This window comes from Talpa occidentalis, unplaced genomic scaffold (assembly GCF_014898055.3).
Source record: "Talpa occidentalis isolate TD23 unplaced genomic scaffold, MPIMG_talOcc4v2.1 talOcc4.9, whole genome shotgun sequence".
Taxonomy (NCBI): Eukaryota; Metazoa; Chordata; class Mammalia; order Eulipotyphla; family Talpidae; genus Talpa; species Talpa occidentalis.
In genome coordinates, this window is record NW_023605305.1 from 113,068,748 (window position 1) to 113,095,354 (window position 26,607).

Below are 26,607 nucleotides of genomic sequence, written 5' to 3' on the forward strand. Positions count from 1 at the left end.
AAGCCTCATGGCGAGGCAGACCTCTCCTGTCTCACCCGCTGCTCCCCTCAGCAGTATATTTCAGTCGGTCTGCCTGTTCTGTTCCCCACTCTGTCTCTGGTGGATCCTCTCACCCCCCACCCCCGCAGCATCTCTGGCCTGTACCCCAGCTCTTATATGCATAAATAAATAAATCTTTAAGAAAAAAGAAAAAATTATTGAGTGTATGAATAATTCAGGAGTCATATTCCTGATAGTAGAATATTTCCTGAGGTTCAAGTGCTATTAGAAGTGTTTCTAGAAAGTTCTCATAAAAACACATGAATCCTCGCTCATTTGCACACCTGTGCATGTTAGCATGGCAGAACATGTATTCAGTGTGTCCTGAGTGATGGAGCTTTGCTTATTCAGCTATGTCAGATGTGAGTAAGATAGGCAAGTCTAGGCGAGGGAGCGGTCTGAGAGCTGTGCTGCCTCGGTGTCTCTGACATGGGCACAGCAGCCCAGAGTGACCTCATGCAACACTGCCAGGGCCTACGTGCAGTGTCCTCCCTACCCAGGTACCCGGGGCTCTATCATCCTACAGGTGTCCCCTACCTACTGCCCACAACTTGGAAATCTGTTGTTTATAATGTCTCCTGTGCTTCCCTAACAGAACCCACAAGCCTTTCTGCAGCCTCATGAGAAGATGCAGTTTTCAGTCCTTGGAGGAAAGAAAGTGTGGGGCTAGGACGAAATGAACTTTGAATTACCTCCTTAAGGAAAGTTGGCATCTCCTATGCAGAAGCATCTGCCAGAAACTGCAGATGGTACCAGACAGGCTGGGCTCAGCTCCGCCAGCCACTTGGGATACAAGAGGTTCTGGAACATACCAGACACTTAGTAGATGCTCAATAAAGTTTGCTGAGGGAATTAATTGCATTTCATTGGTATTTAAAAAATATATTTTATTACTTGTAATACTGATGTTTTCATATTATATGCCACAAAGCACATGTCAGAGGAGAAAAGGCTTTAGGTCTGAAACTAATAAATAGGTTTTACTCCTGGCTCTGCCCATCTCGAACTTGTCCTTACTTCTCTGGCCTTAGTTTCCTCAGCTATAAAGTAAGTGTGATAGGTTTGCTACCTTCCTAACAGAGTTTTTACAGGGAGGAAACAAGATAAGTATGAATGCTCTGTGGAAAATCATAATTTACTGCATAGATGAAATGTAGGCTTTCACTAATGTATAAGTGATATAAATAGTATAATTTCTTTTTGAAGTTTAAATATTGTTGGTACACAATTTTACACAGTGCTGTAAAACCTAATTAGCATAATAAACTCAGTATGTTTTGAATAAGTCACTGGTCTTCTTTAAGCCTCGATAACACTTATTTATCTCACAGATACTGGTGAGAATCCATTCAGATGGTACATAGGAATACAATTTGAAAATTCTTAAAAATATAAGAAATATTTTGTGTTTCTCTTTGGAAATGTGGAGCTTTCCTTTGATGTGGTCCATTGATAAAAATCACATTTCCTCTGTTGCTGTTTCTCCCCCACATATAAATCCTGGCTTAGGGGCTGCCTCTGAACACAGCTCTCATCAGCACTTGGCATTGCTGTTCACTCAGAAAGGCTAGGAAGCATGTTCATCAATATGGAAACCTCGGCTCTATATTCGAAATCTCAATACAAAGTAAATAAAGTCTTAGCCCTGGCGTCCAATAGTCACCACCCAACCTCCAATAGTCACTTCCCAGCTCACCACCCAAGCACCATGTCATGCCCCCCTTGGAAAGGAACAAATTCACCAGCCATGGACCACTGTATCCATGATGTAGTATCACACCAGCAACCATAACAAAACACCAACTTCCAGTGGCTCAACAGAACAAAGGCTTGAGTCTTATATGATAGTCCAATACAGATCAGGCAGCTCTATTTTAAGCACAGCTCAGGAACCAAGCTGCTTCCCTTGTGATCTAGTCCTCATCACGACTTAGATGAACTGGGAAAGAGCAGGGAGAAAGCACAGCAAGTTCTCACCCCCCAGCCCTGAAGTGACAAGCTCCACTTTTCACAATGCAGAGTTTACCCGAGTCACAGGGCCAGAGAACAGTAAAACTGGGCACAGTTGAGGAGCACAGGGGGTCATAGTGGGCACCAAGCATCCCCATGGATGCTTGTGATTCAACAGTTGTGATTCAACTGTTGTGATTAGGAGGCAGTTGTGATTCAACAAAACACTTTCTGGTCCAGACATAATAGTAGCACTACCCACCCAGATGAAACACTCAGTAGAGCTGTTCTTAGCTAAAATAAGATTGAACACCTCTGAAATACAAACAACATTGTCAGCCAGTGTTACCTCAGTAAAAAAAAAAAAAAAAACAAAAACAGTGGGGGAGAATAGGATGGGATAGACTAGGAAGCAGTGGGTACAGATGAGATAGACTGGGTGGCCTGACTCCTTACAAACACCTGTACACCATCAGCACCTATGATATATATATATATATATATATATATATATATATATATATATATATATGGACAATTTTAAAATAGTTTGCAGGTTACTGTTTGAGTTTTTTACCCATTTGCACAATTGCAAGATTATTCAGGTTTAGGGAATAACAATAATGGGGTTTATTTAATAAACCAGGGAAAAATAAAGAGTTACTGAGGCCAAAATTGTCTTTTACTTTACCTGAAGCAGTGTCTAGTGGTTTTCAGTTTTAAATAAAAGCAGCTAAAATGGTGTTTTTTTCTACTGAGGACACAGAGCTGTGCTCTCCCAAACAATAGGCCACATTTCCAAGATGGCGTCTTCCTGTTTCTGCGAACCTGGAGCACATGGCAGCCAGACTCCAGGCCAGGTTCCAACTCCAGGCCAGGAAGACAACAGAAGACACCACAGGAGACAATCCCAGAACTGCCAGGGCACCCCAGTGCAGCACCAGACCAGCGACACTCAAGGCAGCAGCTGCAGCAGCTGAACGACTAGACAAAGGGTCACACTCACCACAGCTCAGCGAGGCGCGGGGGTCCGGGTCTCCACCTTCCCTGCCAGGCTGTAACTGCAGCAAAACCAGGAGCAGTTTTAGTCGCTCTGCTAATTGCAAAGCCTCGGAACTATTCCTCTCCCAAGGTTGGCGGCTGGAGGCCTCCACCTTCAGAGGCCCACAAAAGCCTTCTGGAAGATCCGCACAGTGGGGCCTGGAATTGCTGACCCCAAATACTGAAGATCAAAAACCTTGAATCTGAAAGACTAAATAAACCCACACCCACTTCTGCAGTCCCTTGTATTTCTTATCTGTTGCCCCACCCAAAAAATGTAATACTTTTTAGCATTTGCCCTGGGGCGGGCTATCTTCACGGTGCAGATTTCCTTGTGGTCTAGGCCTCATTCACAAGTTAGATGAACTGGGAAAGAGCAGGGAGAAAGCATAGCAAGTTCTCACCCCCCAGCCCTGAAGTGACAAGCTCCACTTTTCACAATGCAGAGCTTACTGAGTCACAGGGCCAAGGAGCAGTAAAACTGGGCGAAGCTGAGGAGCACAGGGGGTCATAGTGGGCACCAAGCATCCCCCTGGGATGCCATGATTAGGAGGTGGTTGTGATTCAACAAAACACTTTCTGGTCCAGACATAATAGCAGCACCACCAGTTACAGAATGACACAGAGAAGAATGACAGGAGAGAGTTCGGATCCAACGTTCAGCAGACATTGGCTCATGTTGTGAGCCTGGTTCTTGGTGGACCAGGACTGTGAAAGTATCACTGAGGCTCAAGGAGGTGGAGCAGAGATCCCCCTCATTTCTTGGAGACTTAAATTTGGCTCCACAGCATGGAAGCAAGTGTAAGTGACTGTCCTCACCCCACTCCCAGTCTTCCACTCCTTTTCTCTCTCTGCTCTGTTCTTCAGCTTCATATCCCCTCCTTGCTTTCCTTTCTGTCTCCTCTTGAGGCCCTGGCACAAATGAGTGGTCTGGGGCTGCTGGCTCAGGCCACAGGCACCGCAGTCAGGCTGTCCAGATGCCTACTGTGCCCACATGGGGAGGTGCTGGTGCTGCTCAGGACTACCGGGGTAGCTGCCTATAGCCCGGGGTATTGTTGATCTCTTCCCAGCAATCTGGTATGATCTCTTGGGAAGGCATATGCTCACCCACAACAGCAGGCCAGAGCCTGTGCAGGGATGGGGCTAGTGCCTCTCAGGTTCACCAAGATACCTGACAGCAACCACAGGTAGATCAGCTCCACCCACACCCAGCAGACAGTATTTTTGAAGAGAGGTGGTGCTTACCCAGGTGCAATGGAACGGAAGCTCAGGGTATCTGGGTGGAGGAGGAGCTTGTCCCTCTCCCAGTGCCCTGGCATCATTCCTTGTTGTCCTGCCCTTTCTAATGGTCTCCGTCTCACCTCCTTAATAAGATACCGATTGGCAAGTCATCAGCTCTCTCCCACTGAATGCAAAAGGCTCAATACTGTGTGCTGTGCTGCTGAAGGAAAGAAATTGACCTCAGACAGTCAGCTCTATAACATCCCTGCTCTGTGACACATTCAAAAGTGTTCCCTCCAACCTGGCTTTCAGAGAAATTGAAAAAAAAAATCTTCTCCAGGAGATTACTTCCATACATAGTATCGTTGGAACTCAGACCCAGTCAAAGATACCTGATCACTGGTTAGCCATCTTTATTTTTATTAATTTGCATCTCTTTAATCCTTTTGGTAAACCCTTAATGGAAATTGCCTGTGCTAATGGCTTGAGTGAGAGGCTTATAATGTCCTTAGTAAACTGTTTGCTGTTGAGTTTCTGCATTGTCGATGTCTTTTGAATGTCGCTATCAGCCACTGTTAAGAATTCCAATTATTTTTACAATAATTTCAATATTTTTCTCAAGACATATTCTGAAGCTTGCAGAGGCCTAAGAAGGCATTTTCCCCTCCTTCAAGATTTGTTCAGTGGAAACACAAATGTTGTTTACTTAGCAACCATTCCTGTCCTTGATCCAAGAAATTAGAAGCAGCGGTGACACTGGAGAATGAAATAGAACCAGCCCCAGCTTAGTTTTTACTGCTAATCAGGAAGATTCTAGACTCTAAGCACTAACCAAAATAGTGTCCACCAAGACAATCCTTCCCAAATTGTAACCAAAGCCAACCCATAAAAACAACAGCTGTCACCTAGGTCCCTCACCCCTGTCCCCCTGCTTCCTGCTTCTGCGTGCCCGCTTGGGTGCTTGTCAGCCACATTTTGGCCCAGACTCCAGGGGTTTCAGCACATTCTCCTTGGTGTTCTGTCTCGTCACTCCCAAATGCATCTGTTCAGGGGCATTAATGTCTCTCTTTAACTCAAATCACTTTATCCCTCCTGTACTCTGAATAAAAACAAGAAAGGGGCTAGGAGGGTGGTAGTGGACAGGGTAAGTGTGTAGAATAAACAGAGACCATATGCTTCTGTTGGGGTGTGGCTGGCTCAAGGAAGGAAGAGAGAGGAAGAGAGGAACACTGGCAATCCACCCCAGCAAGTCAATCTGCTGAATTATCAGACCAAATTTGGAAAGAGTCTTGACCTTATAGATAGCACAAAACAAAGAGAGCACATCCTCCTTTGAGGACATAAATCCACCTTGTAGGACACTATTGGGAATTCAACTGTCTTCAACTCTGCATTAGAGTTCTATTACTATATGACAAACTATTCTGTTGTTTAATCACATGGTTGCCAAGTGTTTCTAGTTGCTGTTGGGGACATTGGTCTCTCTCCACATGAGTGTGCCCATGGAACAGCTTGAGTTGAGTGGGCCATAATGTGGCCAATAGCTTCTCCCAGAGTGAGAGACCTAAGATATCAAGATGAAAGCTGTGATGCACTTTATGACCTAGTCTCAGATGTCACGGGCCTTTATTGCCACTGTATTCTATTGGTCACTCAGTCAGTTCTGATTCAAAGTAGGAAAACACTATACGCATGCGGGTTGTAGGAGGTATAGGTCATTGGGCGCCATCTTGGAGTCTACCTATCAGAAATGAAGAAGTGAACCACACCCATACAATATTCTATAGACCCTTCCCTCTAAGAATAAGGTAAGTGGTAAGTAGGAGTCTCTCTCTGGCTTCCATGGAAGGCCAGGTTCCTTCAGGCCTGTAGACTGCATCCAAGATGAGAAATGAAGTCCAGTTTATGGGGAAAGTTAGCCTTAAACATAAGAGTTACCAGATGAAATATCAGGGAAAGCTCCTGCCTAGTAAAAACCAATCACATTGCTTCGTGAGTCTAGCTTAAATTTCTCTAGAAACAGGCAAACTCTGTTACACATTTAGAGGAAAATCTTAAAGTACCTATACCCCAGGGAAAGGTTACATGGTGTCTAAATTTGTATCAAGGTGTGAATGATTGGTGACAGGTCTTTTCCTGAGAAGAAATTTTCATAAAGGTTGGGCAACAAATAGAAAATGGAAAGACTCTACCAAAAAAAAAAAAAAGGGAGAGGCTTCCAGGAAGTTAAATCACTGACATCACTATTTTTCCAGGACCTGCACTTATCCCATAGCAGTTCAAAGAGAGAATTACAGAAAGCAAGCTATAGTAGCCAAAGAATAGTAATGGGTCCTAAAATAGAGTGCAGTTAGGAACCAGCACTTGAAAGAAATGTAGACTTTTTTTTAGGAGCTATGACTTATTTTTGCCTTTTGATGAATGGTCTCTCCAGGCAGGCATTCTGCTCTGCTATGTCAGACCTTTAACAGCTCTTCCACAAGGAATTTTCAAAAGAAGATAGAGATGGAGATAGAGGGATGGCATGGAAATGCAGTCCTAAAACCGCACTTGGACCAGAAATAACTCTGCTGCCACGCTTCTGCTGGTCCTTCACACCAGCTGGAACTACCCCAAGTGGGCAGAAAACAGTACACCAAGCTTGGCTTCTTTTCCCGCAAGTGACTAAGAACTGCCAGTATAAAGAGTGTTTTTAGGTCAAATCCCATGACAATGAGCTTCTAGGAGCATAGAGGGCTGTTCAAATTCTTCCAAGGTTCTGCCATTTGGTTTTACCAACTAATGCTCAAGATCACCCCCAAATACCTAAAAATTATTCCAAGGAAACAGCCCTCATTTGAATTATGACTTATGATAATTTATTGACTATGATTTTCAAAAATATGGACAATACCTAATCCCTTTGCCTTGTCTGTTTCCTGCCAGAAACAACTACACCACCATAGCCTATCTTTCTTCTGGAAGAAACTGGTTGTATTTCTTTTCTCTTTGTCACCTATGGTCACAAGATTGCATTTTTGTCATTACCAGCGACTGCTGGCACAGGCCCTTTGACCCAGAAACTACACCATGAAACCAAATGTTTCATATTTTACTTGAAAGGAAAATACATAGGTATGATTAGGAATTCTACACACACACACACACACACACACGCACATGCGTGCACATGTGTGCTAGAAAACTTGCCTTTTATTTTTTTCTATTTTATTTTTTAATTAAATTTGTCAGTTGCGTACATGTAACTGTGAGGTTACATTTTTATTCCCCATATGGACACAGGCTTCTCTGACCCTCCACCAACAGTCCTATGTCAGTGGCATGTCACCTCCCTAACCCTACCCTCCCCCTCTCTCCACCCCCTAGTAAATTTTTCACTAAGTACAATATTTGTTTTTGCTGTATTTTGCCAGCATATGTTTTTGGGTTATTTATGTACCACAGATAAGTTAAACCATCTGATATCTGTCTTTCATTTTTTTACTTATTTCACTTAGCCTAATCGCCACAAGGTCCACCCAGTTTGTCCCAAAAGGCACTATTTCATCCTTTTCAATAGCTGAGTATTTCATTAATACTTTCCATAATTTCTTTATCCATTGGCCACTTAGTCTGTCCCATGGCGTGGCAGTTGTGGACAATGCAGCAATGAACATAGGAGTTATGAAATGTTTTCATATTCTTTGAGTAAATACCTGGCAGAGGTATTTCTGGATCAGATGGAATTTCCATTTTTTACTTTATAAATTGAAGTAACATTGGTTTATAATGTTATTTGTGATGCAAAGGACCTCCTCTTTTAGGTGTTGTTATCAGACCCACCACCAGAATACCCACAGTCCTCCACCACTGCTCACTGTTCTCCCTCCTCTTTCTCTTCTCCCTTCACCCACCCCCTCTGGTAGCTTCAGGTCTAAAGTGAGATTTCCACAATTTGTTATTGATTTGGCTTTATTTGACTGTCTATTTTGTTTCTGTATATTCCACACATGGCACCATGCAATACTTTTCTTTCTCCTACTTATTTCACTCAGCACAATCCCGTCCAGTTTCATCTATGTTGTTGCAAATAGCAATAAAATCTTTTTCAGAGCTGAGTAGTATTCCACCCATTTTTATGTTCTTACTGTTTTCTATAAAAGGTTGTGTTCCCACCCAAAAACAGATGAGAGAAAAGCTCCTAATCAGAGTAGCAACTTCAATAAAAGTGTGTTTTCTTCAGTGAAGCCCTTCACAAAGGGAGCACTACTTACGAAATTTTTGTCTCTGACAAGAAATTGTAGAATGCAAAACTCGAGTTGTACACAAAAGAACTTTAAATGATGTCCTTTTGCCTTCTTCTTTCAACTAGACTTTAAAAGATTGTGTCTTTGTCTATTGTTTTATCTCAATAAGTAATGAATACCTAATGATAAGTATTTATTGAATTTATAAGGGTGGATAAAAAAATGAGTCTTGGATAAATGAACTGTATTGACTCTTTCCCTTAATTATGATCTGCTATCCCACAAATAGAAAATCTATTTTTCCAAATCCAAGAATCCAGCTCTAGACCCAAAATTCATCTATATTACCAGCATCCTTTCCCATATTCTTCCTAACTGGTGCTGGGCTCCAAACACCCACAAACTTCCCTTCTCCCTCCTCAACCTCTTCCTATTCCCTGCAGATCCCCACAGATAAAACAAAACCAAGTACAGAGCAAATGAAACCAACTCCACAGAAACTAGAGCTCTAGAAAAAATATCTATGTGCTGTAATGTGCCTCCACTCAACCCTAATTTCTGTCATTCACACATTCATGTTATTACTTAATTCATTTTTTCAATAATCAAGTGACTTCTCAGTGTTATTATCCAGATTGAAACAAAGATACACCCAATAGAACCTCCAGGAGTCACAGTTCAGTAATCAAAATCTGGTTTAAAAAAAAAAAAAATCACTCCTAGTGTTCAAGTGCCAAGTTACTCCTGGTGCTGAATCTCAATTCAGTGATGATGATCATAGGGAAACCAACATGACTCTCCGCTTGTGCCAGTCACTGTGTTGGATGCTTTCCACATGTCAGAGAACAATCACTATGGAACATGGACGATGTGTTTGAATACTGTTTTATTATACTGGTCTTTAATTCCATTGTGTCTAGGGGAGAGCTCCCGCTCCCACATTTCCCAAGTCCCCTGGCTGATGTGGGGCCAAAAACTGAGTCACAGCTAATAGAATTAACAGTAACTCTCAGCTCGAAGATTTTGTTTGTGTTTGCAGAATTGTGATCCCCAGAGTAAACATTGGTTTTATTATTATTCAGTGTCAGAAAATTAGGCCTGCATCACTCTCAAGCGTCACAAGAAATCTGATGTTAGTAACAAGATGATGACTGGATTGAAGATGAGCATCTGATAATGAACATTAATGAATTCAAGAATAAACTCTGGGACATGTCTGTCTTTGTTAAACTTCAAGCAGATGAGTAGCTCTTTCCTTTCTTATTTGAAACTCTGTCTTCCTTCTTCCCTTGTCTTCAATCCTTTCTCCCCATCTCTGAACATTTCTGTTTTCATGCTTCTTGGATTTGGACACGTTGAACACAGCTCACCATGCCTCTGGGTTTGAAGACCTCCTTTGGAGTGTCAAGAAAGTTGAGGTGGTTTGCCAGGTGTGTGAGTTCTCAGCGTGTGCCAAAATGGTGGGCCAAATCACTTGGGAAAGAATATAAGATTTTCCAGAGTCCAGAAGAGCTAATGAAATATTCTTTACATTCCTGAAATATAAATTGACTACATTTTGTGAAAAGATTCTCTGTTACAACTGAAATCTGGAGGAAGGGGGAGCAACCTGAGGGAACTCTCCCCTCTGACATGAAACCCCTGGGAAATGAGGTTTCACCTCTAAGTGGATCTGGTTGCCAATGAATTGAGTATGACTGGACTTCACATTTAGATTCCACAAAATTTTCTTTAAAAAGAAAACTCTTGAAATTTGACCTTTAATGGTCATAAAATTCCACACTTTTGAGCACAAATACCAGCACCTGAAATAATGAGGGAAAATCTTGATTCAATTGAGGCATAAGCATCTGATAAAACTGGACTTTCAAGGGCATCACTGAGGTTTTGTAATTAGCTTGAGCTGTCAGCAATGTGTTGTCACTGTTGTCTTCCAGATGAATTATTATTGACGGAGTCAAACCTGCTCTGGGTAAAATGGTGAAAATGTAAGTATCTAGCATGTATTTATTTATTTTTTTTGGATAGATGAACAGAACCAAAAAGGACAAATAAAACCTAAAGCTAAATAAAAAAGGCAGAAATTGTTCCAGTTTAGAATATTTCTACACTGGTGCTATTTCACAAAACTTTCTGTTCTCTACCATACTCCCTTGCAAAAGTACAAAAAGTCTAAAAGGAAATGAAGGTAAAAGTGTGATGTGTCTATATTTACACTAAATAAAATCATAATCCCTCCAAGTTTTAAAAGTTTTTGTCTTGTATTAGTCACACCCCCCAAAATCTGAGTGTCTTATAAAAACAAACATTTATTTTTTTGCCCACATTACTTAAGAGCTACAACTTGGTGGTGACTCTGCCTGATTATGCTGAAGACACTGAACGAAGGTCTTCACCTGGGACCCAGGTGAAGGATCAGTCACTAACTGGGGCCCACTATTTTTTTTTTTTTTTTAAGATTTATTTATTTATTTATTTATTTATTTATTTATTTATTTATACAAGCACTGGGTACAGTCAGAAGCGCGGGAGGGTGAGAGAATTCACCAGAAGCAGAGCGGGGTACAGTCAGAAGCGAAGTACACTGAGAGAGGGGAGCAGCGGGCGGCAGGAGAGGTCTGGAGCGCCATGTGGGACCCTCCTCTGGGGGCCGCAGGAGAGGTCTGCGCGCCGGGGACCCTCCTCTGGTGGCCGGGGAGCAGCCGGGGATCAAACCGGCGCCGCAGAGGCTGCGGGCAGCTTCATAACCCAGCGCTCAACTGCTGTGCCACTGGGGAGGTGGGGCCCACTATTTTTAAAGTGTAGGGCTGATGCTCAAAGAGAATGGAGAGAGCAAAGTCAAACCCTGCAAACTCTTTAAACTTTAGCCTGATTGTATCATCCGTTTATTTTCCATTGGCTAAAGTAAGTCATATGATCAATCTCAAAGCCAATAAGAGAGGAAAAGAAATACCTCCTACAGGGAATATTAAAGAGGGCAGTTAAGAGGCAATGGTTTGTGGCAGTTAAGAGGCAATGGTTTGTTGCAGCCAGCTCACACTGGTTTGCGGCAGCCAGATTATTAAATTTCAGGAATATGACCAACTGGTTAAACCATTAATAAGTCTGTGCCCCATCAAAATCTTAAAATAAGCCCTGATGGAAATACATACATCATGGAAGTTGGAAAATGAGATAAATAGGACTTCTGTCCCCTCTGAAAGCCAGTTGTCAAACACTTAGCATCACAATTCTAGAAGAAACCAATAATTGTAAATGGATAAAACTATCTGCCATTGTTTCCTTGGTGATCATGGCCTCCAGGCCCCCAGCAGCAGCAATGGATAAATAACTTCTGAAAGTCCTCCCAGGTCTACCAAGTGGGTACTGATTTTCTCAGCTCACAAGATGGAATCATTATCACTTACCCCCTCTTGAATTACCTTCTGACATAGCAGGTTGATGTAAAATCTAGAAGGTAAGAAGCCATGCACCCTCCCCCACCTTTAATGAGCTCAGTTTAGGGTCTTCTGTTTCCTTGACATCATACCTGACACTAAAGTACTTCCAGTTCCCACTCCTCTCAGCTATTCTGTTTCCAGTAGAATACCTCTGTGCTTTTCTATTTCCTTGGCACCCTATATTTCTGTCACCCCACAGGAGCACACAGGATGGTTTCCAGGCCAGGCCCCCCACTTTAGCATACAGCCCCTTCCTTAACTGTGCTCTGACTGAGTCCAACAGTGTCTGTCCTGCAGTGTGGACTGGATACAACTAAGTGCTATCTCTTAGGGCACACCAGGTGCAAAGGCTGCCCCCACCCCAAACCCACACTGTCATCATCCACCTCCCACCCTCACCAATTGACCTACACGGTCAAGAGTTTCTAAGCCAGTGCCTGAAGTCAGGAGTGTTTGCGGATCCTCTGGAGACCGCCCGTCCTAAGATGATAAAAGGATTAAGGAAAAACAAACTTGAAAGGACACCAATAGCTTTCCACAGAAAACACCAAGGCCAAGTCTCTGCTCAGGACTCATGGCCATTTGCCCCTTTGTCCTTCCTCTATTGCTCCCAATTTCCCTCTGTTGGCCTGCACACATCCCACTCCACCTCCACCACCACCACCCCCAGAGGGCTGGTTCCAATTGCAAGGCCGTTCCTGGAACAATCTCTGGCAACTGGAGTGAAAGGTGCCGACAAAGAGGCCCTCTCCACAGCTCCCTTTTCACAAGAAGCATGTATCCAATTAAAGGATTTTAATTAAAATGCTTTCTGTAGCATCCTGTTTCCACTCACTGTTATAAATTAAACTTGACATACTCTGATTTAACAGGTGGGTGAGATTATTCTGAAAGCTGCCAGATGAGAGGAAATAGAAGCTGTGTGCCTGGGAGCGGGGGCCTGCGTGCACACACACACTCACACTTCTGTGCGCATATGCACTTTTATTTGCACAAGGGCATGATTATGAGTGCATGTGTCTGTGTCTAAATTGTTCAAGTTTATGCAGGCACACGGTAGATCTGAGGCATACAGCAGCGATGTGGAGAGAGGGGTAGGAGCAGGGGAGAGAGGAGCACCAGGGACTGTGGTGCTGGGAGACCTATGCGGACTACACCTGAGGGGAGAAATCAAAAACTGTGCAAAAATGAACAGCAATGCAAGAAAATGAAAAAGTTAAAAACAAATAAAAAACAAAAGCACTTAATGGAAAAATAAACATTGAGAGGTGTGCCTTAACAAGAACAAAAAAATAAAATGCTTTTATTAACCTTTTTAATTGGTAGTAAAGACACTGAGGGTCAGTAATATACTTAACTGAGGGCTAATAGGTTAGGCTACATCAGCAGAACAACTGGGACTTTTATCTCTATACTTTATAAAATATAATATTAAAATGGTGGATCCATTGAAGGTCATGTCAAAGAAAGCAATGGAAAAAATAAATTGTTCAAGTTTAAATGGAAAAGTCATAAGAGAGTGAAGGGAACACCAAAAGAAGCCAGAACTCCAATCTAAAAAATTAGAAGTTCATGCAACATCCTTAAAATCTCAGTCAGCACGACCCACTCTCATCAGGACATTCTTTTCTAAGCATCATCTCAGGAAGACATGTAACCTCTACTTGTTATTTTCCTATAGATGATATTTTAATCCACGTGACTTCCTTATGCAAGGGGGTGTGTAGGGAAGGAGTTTCACAATGACCATTACAGAGTTCATTTCCACCGTGCACTGCAGTCAGCCCATAAATTAAATGCTCCAAAGAATTCTTGCAGATGGTGCATTAGACCTTTGGATATCAATTATTTATTTAAGTGCCCCTTTTGATCCAGCCAAAGTAGTTTATGCACAAATCCTATGCTCGAAGTGTATGCTGTGACTCCACGCTGCTGCCCATGTTGTTCTCTCCCCCCAGACCTCTTCTCTGCAGTGTGACTGGATTCCATCCCCTAAAGCCACCTCTTCCTTCCAGACACTGACCCTGTCTCTAGTCCCCCATGATACTCTTCTTGACTACTCAATTTTCTGCTGGCAATATCTCATATCTCTTCATTTATTTGGCTGCACCAAGCAATATTGAGATGCTGGTATATAGCAGTTGAACAACATGAAAGTAACATAAATTTGATCAGTGACAGATACATACCAGGAATAAATATTAAGTTGAGATACAGTGGGTGCAGTTTGTGGTTTTTCTCTAATTCTTTTGTCATTATTTAAAGCTTTCTATATTTATATCCCATATTTCCTTAACTTCCTTAAGGATGGAAATTTCATCTGTCTTCTTAGAAGGCTGTGTGATTCTAAAGATGTGTCCATTTCTTCTAGGTTGTCTACTTTGCTTGCATATAGATGTTCATAGTAGTGTTATGATTTTTTGTATTTCTGAAGTGTCTGGTGTGATTTTACCTCTTTCATTATGATTCCTTTCATTTGGGTTTTCTCTCTTAAAAAGCCTAGCTCAGGGTTTATCAGATGAAATACAAAAGTACATAAAAAAAATCCAAAAGACTCTACCAAAAAAACCTACTAGAAATACATTAATACGGTAAAGTGGCAGTATACAACAATCAATACACAAAAATCTGTTGTGTTTCTGCATGCAAACAACTATAAGACAAAGAAATTAAGAAAACAATCCCACTTACAATTGCATTAAAAGGGTGAAATACCTGGGAATAAACTATGCACTGAAAACTATAAGAAACTGCCAAACAGAATGACACACAAAGAAATGGAAGATACTCCAAGGTCATGGATTGGAAGAGCTGACATTGTTCAAATGGACGATGGACGTGATACCTAAAGCAGTTTACAGATGCAATGCAATACCTAGCAAAACCCCAATGACAATTTAAGGAACTAGAAGAGTTATAAAAAATTTGTATGGAACCACAGAAGTTACCAAATAGCCAAAGAGAAAAGAATGAAGGCATCTTCCTCCCCGACTTCAAACTATACTACATGTCAATAGTAACCAAAAACAATGTGGCATTGGAACAAAAACAGAAGCACTGACTGATGAAATGGAATAAAAAGCCTAAGAAAAAACTTGCACAGACAGACGGCTAATCTTTGACGTAGGAGGCATGGTCATGCAATGGAGTAGGTAAACCTGTAACAAATGGCATGGGGAAACTTGGACAGATACTTGCAGCAAAATGAAAAGAACAGACACTTACACAAAAATTAATTCAAAAATAGATTAAAGACTTGAATGTAAGACATGAAGCCATAAATACATACAGGAAAGCATTGCTGATACTCTCCCGGGCGTCAACCACGATGATATATTTGGGAACTCAACCCCAATGGTAAGAGAAACAAAAACAAAAATCAACAAATGGGACTATATCCAACTGAAAGGCTAATGTACAGTGGAAGAAACCACCACAAAAGCCAAAAATCAACCTGGGAGAGGGTGTTTGTTCATCATAGGGCCACCAAAGGATCAATTTCCAAAATACATTTTAAAAAATCCATACAGTTCAGGACCTCCCCCGGTGGCGCAGCAGTTGAGCGCTGGCTGCGAAGCTGTCCGCAGCCTCTGCAGCACCAGTTCGATCCCCAGCCACCAGTGAGGGTCCCACATGGCATGCAGACCTCTCCTGCCACGCCCGCTGCTCCCCTCAGCAGTGTATTTAGTCAGTCTGCCTGTTCTGGTCCCCGCTCTGGTGAATTCTCTCACCCTCCCATGCTTCTGACTGTACCCAGTGCTTGTATAAATAAATAAATCTTTTTTTAAAAAATCCATACAGTTCAGCAACAAAAAACAAACATTTAACATTTGCATTTGAATCATGAATGATCTGGGAACTGAAAAAATAGAACAAGCACCAAACAGAAGGAAACGTTCTCAAAAGGAGAGAAGGGATTGCAAGGTAACATATCACTCAGCCACAAATTTACCTCTGTAGATTTGGGTACGTTGCAATCACTTGAAAAACTTTTAAAGACACGGATTCCCAGCCCCGATTCTAACAGACACTGATTTAGGTGTGGGTAGCCCGGAAACTCTTACTTTAACAAGCTCTTTAGGTGATTCTGATGAAGTTCATTTCAGAAACATTGACTTACACAGCTAAGATGGTTTAAATGGCAAGTTCATATGGACTGTTCTCCAAGCCATCGAGAGACAATAGAATTTGATGGTTAAAAGATCAGAGTCTCTTAAGATAGACCAGTCTAACAATCTAGGACGTCATTATGTACATGAATTCAGAAAAGTAAATATTTTCCATTTATTTTTTCTTATTTAAAATGGATATAATAAAAGTAACCTCTCATTGTTGGTGTGAGGTTTAAATAAGCATTTAAATAAGTAGTTAAATATCTTGCCATGCATATCAAGCTCTTGGGAAAAGGCATGACAGAAGAATGTTCAACACATGTGGTTAGTTCTTAGTAAGGCTGGCAGGTGAGACCTCAGAAACATGGGCAGCAATGATTTGATTTGCATTACAAATAGTCCCCTTATCAGGAGATTAAAGATAATTATACTAACTGATAATCAAAAGGAGCAAAACAATGATTTCCAGAAAATTAAATAATTTCTAACAAAATTCTAGAGCGATATGTGCACTAGATTATTATAAATATTTAGGAAAAAATACTAATAGAAACCAGTGTAAATTCAGTCAGACTATATAACTAATTCATGTATTTCAATGTTAATAGTCACTCCTTTATTTCTACTTTATAAAAATCTTTCCTAGGGCCTTTATGGGAATTAAGAGTTGAAACTCGGGGAGAGGTACCTCAGGATGAAAATGTTTACAAAAGAACTCGTAATTCTTGCCTCTTTCTTATCTCAGAAACAGAACCACATCAAGGCAGAAACCTCCAGATCATCTCGATCTTCAATCCCCACACAACATACATGCAGTCAAAAAATTTCTAGAAATTCTACCTCCACAATGTCTTCAGTCTGTTCACCTACCTCCATCCTCACTATCATCACCATAGGTATCTCAAGATCTGTTCTCATCTAGAAACTCACCACAGTTCCCCTAACTGGCACCTTATTTTCAACCCTGGTCCTTACAGGACATTCTCCACGCAGCAGACAAGGTAAGGTGGACTTTTAAAAACACATTTCATGCCTCTCCCCTGCTTACCACTCTCCAAGCCTTCCCATTGCACTTAAATTATTGCCTAAATACTGTGCCATGGTCTGTGAGGCCCTGTACTTCTGCTCCCATCCCACCCTCATCCCCAACTACATCTCCAATTGGATTTCTCGACTCCCACTTACTCACCGACACGGAGCCTCTGGGCTCACTGTCCCTCACTTTCATGGCCCTCCCCAATTTCATGCCTGCCTGGTCTCCTCCTCCCTCAGGGCTGTGAGAGCTCTTCCCTGGGAAGCCTTCTCTGACCATCCCTAGTGCATCTAAAATGTGACCCTCCATAACTCCACACAGCTGAGCCCTTATTAGTTTCATGCTGTTTATCGCTAATTGTAATTATCTTTACTTACCTTATTTGCATGATTATCTTCCCAGTAAGGCAGCAACCAGGCTGAGAGAGATCATGTCTATTTTACTCGATACACCCTTAGTTCTGTATCTGCTACTCTAGTTCCACTACATACTCCTAATAGACGTTCATCTATATTTGGTAAATAAATGTATTAATGTGGTAGATGACAGCCAGGTGGAAATCATACTCAAGATTTGGCCAACAGTCAAGATTTTATTTAATACTGAGATAATGTATGTGGGTTTTAATTTTTGAAGTATCTCTAAAATACAAAATATTTTTAAATGATATTCAAAAAGTAAGCCCATTTTCTCCTCCGACTACAATTTTAGGCAGCATTAAGGAACAGCAGCTAAAGGGATGTCCCTGAAATCTTCCCACACCTCCTTTCACTTACCCTCAGGCTGAAACTATGAGCATTACTTCATTTGAATCTTCACTCTGACTCTGAACAGTGCTCAGCCAGATCCTCCATTGCTGTTAACTAAATTGGTCACTAGTGAAATGTTCTCAAGTGAATAAAACAGTCACGGAACAAGACAACAGGCCGTGCAACCAATTTTCAATGATTTGTGGCACCAGTACAGGGAGTGTTGGGAGTGGGTGAGGCCAAGCTGGGTAGGTCAGCTGAATAAAATCCTCATGTGCTAGGGATCCATTACCTCGTCTCTAAGTTACTCCTCTCAACAAAACCTACACACGGGTTGTGAGCAAGAAGCCAGATGGGCTGGTGGGAGTCCCACACCCATCCTCTCTCCCCAAGGCTGGGTCTCTGGCTGAGGTGCTAATGAGCAGTAAAAAAAGGCCAGAAGGTGATGAGGAGGAGGGATGGAGAAGAAAAACTGGATTATCCACCACTTGTATAATCAGTCCCTGAAGATCTGGCTTAACCATAATTGCAGAGGCCCCTTCTCTCCCCAAAATTTGTAAGGAGTTCAGGGGAGATGGTAAAGTAACTGAGAGACAGCCTTAAGAGGGAACAAACATTGATACAACCTCCATTAAACGGTGCTTTGTGGGGGACCAAGGATGGGTACTGGGTGCTTGTCAATGCAGGCTCCCTAGCTCTGGAATTTTTTAATAGCTCATTCAGTCCCCAAACTAGTGGGACATATTTGTGCAGACGTTTCTGGACACTGGTCCCCTACATCACTCTCATGGTTTAATTCTATGGTCTCTGCAAAGAATTTGTTCGGCAAAGTACAACACTCAGAGTGGTAAAATAAGGTCTCCAAAAGAGGACAAGTCATTGGTTTGTAGAATTTACAGGTTTCCATGGAATAAATGCAGGATTTCAAACTACTCATGTGAGGTGACTGAAGACAGAGTTGGGAAGAGGTAGGCAGAATCAAGTCTTAGCTGGTTGCATCATGCCACTGACACATGGATTTTAGGAGTCAAGTAAATTCAGTTTAAATGTCAGGTCTGGCTCTTACTGAACAAGTTACTTAACTTCTCTAGATCTCATCTCTTTTTCAGGAAAAATAGAAATAAAATGCTCATTAGCTTAAATATAAATTTAAATAAAATAGTGCCAGGCATGTATCTCTGCTCCTTGAATGCTAGAAGATAGTAGTTTTAATGATGCTAATTTACTTCATCCAAAATAGCCATAAAAATTATGGTAGAGAATTGTATTAATGATTATCCAAGGGTTCCTATATTGGAAAGACCCACATAAACTCTAACAAGTTCCAGCAAACTTACCTGTGTCATCTAGTGCCAGAAAGCCCAGGGCAGGTCCACTATGGATTTGGGCAGAAGGATAAAGGAGAGTCGTGGTGCCACCAGTGGATTTGCAGGCCTTTAGTGCTCTCTCAGGGAACCAGGTGCACAGGCCCTCCAGGCAGGGGGGGCTGGCATGCAAGGAGGCAGGCACAGGCCTGGCAGGGGGAACTGGGAGCAGTCAGGCAACCGAGCCTCCCAGCCCCCCACGGACCTTTACTCTTTCTCTGGATTTTCTCTGGATTCTCTCTGGAGTAGTCTCTTGGTCTCACCTCTTCTGTGGTCACACGCTCCTCCTCCTACTGCCGAGACCACAGCTTTCTCCCTGCCTCCAGGCTCAGGTGTGGACACTTACGCACACCCACACCATGCTTCAGGTGTCCACCATCAGGCACACATGCCCCACGCCCTCGCACCCAAGTGCCTCCTGCATTAGCATGATCAAGGCCACAGGTGACAGCCACAGGGTCTAGTGGCATAAAAAGCCTAATTCATTTGCCGTATAGTAGGAACAAGGGCCAATGGACTTCAAGATTTTTCATGAGAAGAGACTGAAGAAAGAAATTGAAATCCTTTGCTAGGGACATAGTTTGAATTTTTACAGCAAGAATTTATCCATATATCCATGTTTTAATTGTATAATGAGTTTTAAGAAAAGTCAGACTGAGAAAATTCCAAAAATAGCTTCCAGACTAGTAGAATTAAGCACTGGACTTTAAGATTGTCTACAGTTGAAAATTCCATACAACCCACTTGCTGCCATCCTCTGGTCTAGACTCAGATAAAATTCCTGGGAAATCTTGTTTGAGACTTGGATGGTGGGATGTAGCAAAGAAGAAGCTTCAATGGAATCTTCAATAGAAGGTTCAAGTGAATTTTTACAGATAAATGGAGGGGGACACATTCTAATGGACAGTGAAAAAAAATAAAATAAAAGCGTAATGATCACAAAACAAATTAAAAGCAAAGTTCGGTTTGAAAACTACTCATGGGTGGAAAAGTGTCAAGAGAATACTGACTAAAATGTTTGAGCGTCATAAAACCACTGTTGACAGATATCTACACTTACATAACAATAGCTCACCAAGTTTAGAAAGTGACTGTAGAGCTTGCACGAAGTCTAACAGGAGGGAGGACTCAGGATGGTGCATTTTGGTGACTCAGAAATGTGACCTGAGAAGGTTTACATTGCACAATGTCACTGGCCACAGAGTTCATGAACTTCACAGTGGAGAAGCACATCACCTCTGAACCACTGAAGCCTGAGCTGGGGCAACAAGTTGACTTTAAGGTGCAGTGTATGTTCTACTCTGTGCAGTCTCCAGGCATGAGTGTGAATGCCACCACCATCCAGAGTTCTGAGCTGAGCAGCTCCCTTTGGATCAGGACTGATTCACCAGGGTATGTGGACTCAGGTGTATTTTTTTTTGGCTCAGGTGTATCCTGGGAAGAGTGGCATCATTGTCCAAGGCTCTGTTGACCCAACACCTTGAACAGAAAACTTGATGAGAGCTACAGTAGTATAAGTTCTGTGAACATGAAATAAAGTAGCAGGAACCTCAAAGCCTGAGTTCAGTGACAGGGGAGGCTGCAGGGAGCTATGGAAATCAAACTGTGTTCACATGTGATGCTGGTGAAGTCATTTTAAGACAAGTCAAGATATGGAGACCCCAACAGGATCCAATTATTGTTATCATAAATGGAATCTTTCTCCATAAAACTATTCAGAATAGGATTATTAAATATACCCCGTTCTTGGCTATTGTTAAAATATGCTTGATTCAGAAAAACTACATTCAGCCACCTTTCATTGCATAAATACAATGCAGCAGTATTTAAGTGAATTTAAACAAGTGACCTATGAATGTGGTTAATGTTCTAGCTGAATAATATTTTTATCTTGGGGGCTAAGAGTTTTTATAAATATGAGAATCTTTTCTAGCTCTAGAAGATTCATTAGGCATGTTTTTATTCCTTCAGTCTGTATGGATATGTTCGGGAGTTTATTATTTATTATTATTTTAGGAAAGATTTCACAGTGCCAGGGGGCTCTGATTCTGTGAAGTTCCATCCCGTGTTTTTGTGTGTGTTGCCTGTGTGGGTGTGCAAGTACCAGGTTTTTGCGTGGGCATAGATGGAAGTATTTTTCCTTTTTTCCAAGTTCATTTCACCCTGTCAACCATCCACAACTCCTGATTTTTGAAAGAGGCCTGAGTAAACAGAGCATCTATTATGGTTCTGGCAACTAGTCAGGCATTTAGGTCAGAATTTGGAGACTTACAGCTTAGGATTAGCTCCTGCCTCTGCTGGGTGACCTGAGCCAAATAAAAATGTCTCTGTACCTTGATTTCCCCATTGGTAAATGGAGTCAAAATTAGTTCATACCTTAAGGTTGCTGTGAAAATCAAAGCAAATATGGAGATTAAGTATTGAGAATGGGCCTGGCAGCTGGTAATTGCTGATTAAGTGCCCGCCATTTTCATCAAACTTGGTCTTTTTTTTTTTTTTTTTGATTTTCCTAACTTTTAATCACATAGGAGAGAGAGTCTTACAGATATTCTGTGAAGAGAATAGATGCATTTCTAACCACTGCCTGTGTCCATAACTCTTGCCTGATTTCACTTTGCTCAGGGTTTTCGTTTCCAGATAAAAATCATTTATGTTTCAAACTTTCAAATTCCTTTGGCAATTCTGACTGTTAATCAAAACCATTATGATAAAAATCTTAAGACTGGTTACATTGAACCAATATATTCAAATAAGTGTTGCACTTTCCATAGCAAAAAAAGTTATATTTTCCAAATCTGTCTTCTTTCACGTTAATTAAGCCACCTGGAATTCAAGTTCCTAGCAGACATGATAGGCTTTTCAACAAAGCAATAATTATTGTCTTTATATAGCAAACCTAAACTTCACCTCCAAGAAGGGATAGATGTTTTTATCCTCAGATAGACAAGGATACTTTGAGAATTTTTTTTTAAGAAGAAAAAGGTTTAGTTTACCCTAGTTTGGTTGAAGAGAATGTCTCTGGATTTTATTTTCACACACTGACCCCTCAGCCCACAGTTCGTCAGTGCACATTTCCTGAGTGCTTATCTTGTGCTGGACCCCGCGAAAAATCCTGGAGATTCAGAGATAAGTAGGAAGTAGTTCCTGACATCACGGCCAAAGGGAAATTGGAGAGACAGCTGCCCTCTCAATAAGTATCCACATGTTCCTACAAGTTACCTTGTTCGAAGAAATCTGATTTGGAGGGAGCATTTCAATATTGCGTGCTGAGCTCACTTCCTCTGCTGCTTTAAGCGAGTTGAAGGTGCCAAGAAGCTGATCAGTCTCAGAGGTGCAATGAGCAGCACAGCAAACACAGAAAATACTAGATTCAGCCTGCCCATTGGGCCATAGAACTGGGGAAGCCTTGGGTCCAGAATGGGGAGACACCTTAGCCCAGTGGGGAACCCCGGGAGGAGGCAGGTATCCCACACTAGGGATCTCAGGCTCAAGATCCACGTTCTTTAGGCAAAATAGCAACTTCCGGCTTCAAAGGAAATAGGCGTAAGAGAGTTTATGAAATTGTTCTGAAAGATGCTTCACTATCCAAGCGTTCATATGAAATAATGCTTCATTAAGTTTGTGAAAGAATCAGAAACAGATGGATATGTTTCCCACAGAACAGCAGGGCTTCGCAATCAACATATCTGTGATATACACATATAGAGAGAGTCAGAGAGACAGAAAGACAGAGACAGGTATATGTAGATAGATATTAAAAGGGAAAGAAAACCATGCTGTCTGGCAAATGTCCAAGGTAGGAGTGTCTGGAATGTTCTGCCAAACACCTGGCTCACCAGGTCCCTATTTTCTACCACAACTCAGGACCCTTAAATGAAGTTCAGTCTGTGCGTTGCTGAAACCTCCTAAATACGAATCATAAAATATGCAGTCTGAAGTCACCTGACTGCGTGTCTGTTCCCGAGCACATGCTCCACAGCTCACTGGCTCCCTGACATTCATGTCCCAGTGCTCCTTCTCATGACATCCTCCCTGCCAAGGATGCTGATTTAGGTCCCTGTGTGTCTCAAGGCCCACCTCCAATACCACCTTCTTGGATCCACTTTCTTTGACTTTCTTTCAACCAGGTCTCCCACACAGCCCAACAACTGCACTTCCTATTGATTGAGTCCAGACAACGGCTGTTAATGTTGTACTCGAGGAGAGCAGCACATTCTGCAGCAAAATGCAAGCTCATGGTACCTCTCAGGGTGGTGAAGAAAGGCAGCCCTGCTCTGGGCACCATGCCACACCTCTGCCCGTGTAGCCATGGACACTGATGGCCGTGCTGTCCAGGACACAGCAGGGTCAGGAGCACATGGTGTAGTTTGAAGTGAAGAAAAGAGTAGAAGCCAGTAGTTTCCATGGATGAGACTAAGTTACAGAATGTTCTACACATTGGTTCACATTTACTGTCGGCCAATATTTCCCAAAGTATATTCAGTGGAATATTGGATGTGTGATATACAAATATTCTGGACCTCCCTGGTGGTGCAGCAGGTTGAGCACAGTACTGTGGAGCTGTCTGCAGCCTCTGCAGTGCAGGTTTGATTCCCAGCTGGCCAAGGAGATACCCACATTGTGCGACAGACCTCTCCTGTCTTACCTGCTGCTCCCCTCAGCAGTGTTTTCAGTCATCTGCCTGTTCTGCTTCCTGCTCTGTCTGTGGTGAATCCTCCCACCCTCCCGTGCCTCTGTCCTGTACCCCCAATTTTTGCATAAATAAATCTTTTTAAAAAAACATAAGATTCTGAGGTCAAATTAATTCTGTGTTTCTTTAAATTTAGGGTTTCTTAGAACATGTGATTTAGTATGTTGCATTGTGGACTTCTACAGTGGGAGTAGAGGAGAAAAATTAGGTAATTTCTCAGAATTGTTGAACCAAGGAAAATATCTTTCAAAGAAAGATATGAAACAAGACAAAAATACGGTTTCTTACCTTTTATCGTTTTCCACCTCAATCTGACTACCTCACTTCAATCCCGTATGTTTACTCTGCCTGGTCATCCTTAACGTGAGGCCTCAGAATGGATTACAGGAAGTTTGTAAATGCATTAAAATCACATGCAAAACTGTATTCATGAGTGTATTCTCCGGAGAGGGGCTCTCAGATGTGGATAAGAGTTCAGGACTCCAAAGTAAGGGAAATGCTCTACGAAACTCCTCAGTACCTTGGTACAAGGTCGGGGGCAGGGCAGCAGGAGTTCCTTTTATGCCCATTAATGAACTTGAGAAACAAACTCAAGCACATAAAAATCTACCTTATTAACATGTCTTGGTTAGTAATAAGGTAAATGGTGTTCCTGATTTGGTCCCTTTCCAGGTAGGAAGTAGAATTCCCACTTCGAAAGACCTGACTTGGCATTTAACCTTGTGATGAACATGCTGGCTTCCAATCCCGTCCAACCCTGGCCCTTCCACTGGCGGATGGCTGGCAGAGGCATGGATGGCAAACCCATTGGAGGAGCCCCATATGCCTTCAGGCATCCCAGAAATAGGCCTCATCCTACAGGAAAAGGATCCAAGAAAAAATGAGGGAGTTCAAAAGATCAAGATGCATTTTCATTGATCTTGGACTTGTAAGAGCCACACCATCAATCACAGTCGTTTAAAAATTCCTATTAATGGCCCAGAGTGCTGGGGCTCCCATATGGTTCGCCTTTGTAACATTTGGTATGGGCATCTCTTTGGGATCAGCTTGAGAATCCGTCAGTGTCGGATTCAGAATCACAACTGCTGCCTTACTCCCAGGCAGCAGCATAAGGGAAGGACTAGAACACATGCTGAAATATGCAATCAGGACAACGGATACACAGGGGTTCCAGCAAGAGGCCAGAAGACCGACTACCTCACTTCAATCCCATGATATTTACTCTGCCTGGTCATCCTTATTGTGAGGCCTCAGAATGGATTACAGGAGGTTTGTAAATGCATTAAAATTACATGCAAACTGTGTTCATGAATGTATTCACATCCCTGGGGGGAAGCAGAAAGCCGAAGCAAGATTCAGCCGGGCCAAGGAGAAGCTCGCAGGATGGATATGCCCTAAGATGACAGTGAGGTGGCTGTGGGCCCGGGAAGGGCCCACCCTCTCTATCCCAGACCTGCAGGTAGCACAGGGGTGGGGCTGAGGATGGTGCTCCCTGGTCAAAAAGCAGCGGGCATGTGAGAGACAAACCAGTAAGAATTGATAGAGCGCCAGAAGATGCAATGCAGAGGGAAAAGGTCACTGTTCTTGGTTTGGAGGCTGCTTGACTTGCAGATACATCACCCCCATCTCTGTCCCCACTGCCACATGGCCTTCTTCAGGGGGGTCTCTACATCTGCATCTTTCCTCTTTTTCACACAAGGATGCCAATCACATTGGATTCAGGAGCCCCTACTCCATTATGGCCTGCTCCTCATCTTAACTAACTATATCTTCAAAGACTATGTCCTGGGCCTCCCTGGTGGCGCAAAGGGTTAAGTCTCAGCACTATGAAGCAATCAGCAGCCACTGCAGCATGAGTTTGATCCCCAGCCAGGGAGCAACCCACATGGCCCAGTAGACCTCTCCTGTCTCCCTGCTGCTCCCCTCAGCAGTGTATTTCAGTGGATCTGCTTGTTCTGCTCCCCGCTCTGTCCCTGGTGAATCCTCTCACCCCCCGCACCTCTGGCCTGTACCCCAGCTCTTGTATGTATAAATAATTTTTTTTTAAAAGATTTGAAAAGTTACCTGGCCTGGGGAGGAGGAGATGGGCAGTCTGCAACATGGAATACATGCATTCACTCAGAGGGTATCGAAGCCAACAGTGACCCAGCAAGAACTTCAAGACCAGCATCCATGGCCCGCAGAAAGCAGGGCCCAGAGGAAGCCTGAATTAGAAACACTTGCCGTTTCTCATTAGGTTCTAAGAAAGTTATTTATTATGTTTTTCCCAGACTGTTTGATTTGGCAGATCCTGGGTGAAATGGCATCCTCTTTTCCCAGGGTCCTTGGAGCTGCCTGTTTGTTTTTGCAGTGGAACGTTTTACAAGTAGGGTCACAGGCTCTCACACCAAGCCCTGATGCCACTGGTGAGCCCGTCACTGCTGAAATACGGGGCGAGGTGTGGTCAGCTGGGCAGCAGAGAGGCCAGTCCCAAGGATGGTGAGGCATTTTCCACCGTGTAACCAGCGGCTGCCGTCTGCAGCTCTGCCACAGAGCCTCCCCAAATCCCCCTCTCTCGCTGGGCACTGAAAATCTCTGAGTCAACTATGCATCTGTCCTCGGTGCCTCCTGCATCTCCAGTACGAATGTCTGTCAATATCACTTCCCCCGCTAAAAACCCCAACATTCTAGAGCTATCCCAATCAGCTTGTTTGGGGAGAAGCTGTGCCTGCCACCTAAGTAGGGTGACCAGATGTCCCCAAG

The 26,607-nt window shown here is 42.7% G+C and overlaps 1 long non-coding RNA gene across 4 annotated transcripts; it reads left to right on the forward strand.

Moving 5' to 3' along the window:
* The first annotated feature begins 5,899 nt into the window (after positions 1-5,899).
* Positions 5,900-24,666, forward strand: LOC119235765 (uncharacterized). Of its 4 annotated transcripts, none has more exons than XR_005122910.2 (5): positions 5,900-6,059; positions 9,560-9,907; positions 10,415-10,465; positions 16,775-17,030; positions 24,538-24,666. It is a non-coding gene; the product is annotated as an uncharacterized LOC119235765 (long non-coding RNA). The 4 variants fall into 4 exon arrangements; XR_005122908.2 differs by lacking the exon at positions 24,538-24,666 and adding an exon at positions 23,303-23,911; XR_005122909.2 differs by lacking the exon at positions 24,538-24,666 and adding an exon at positions 17,774-18,007.
* The last annotated feature ends 1,941 nt before the right edge of the window (positions 24,667-26,607 follow it).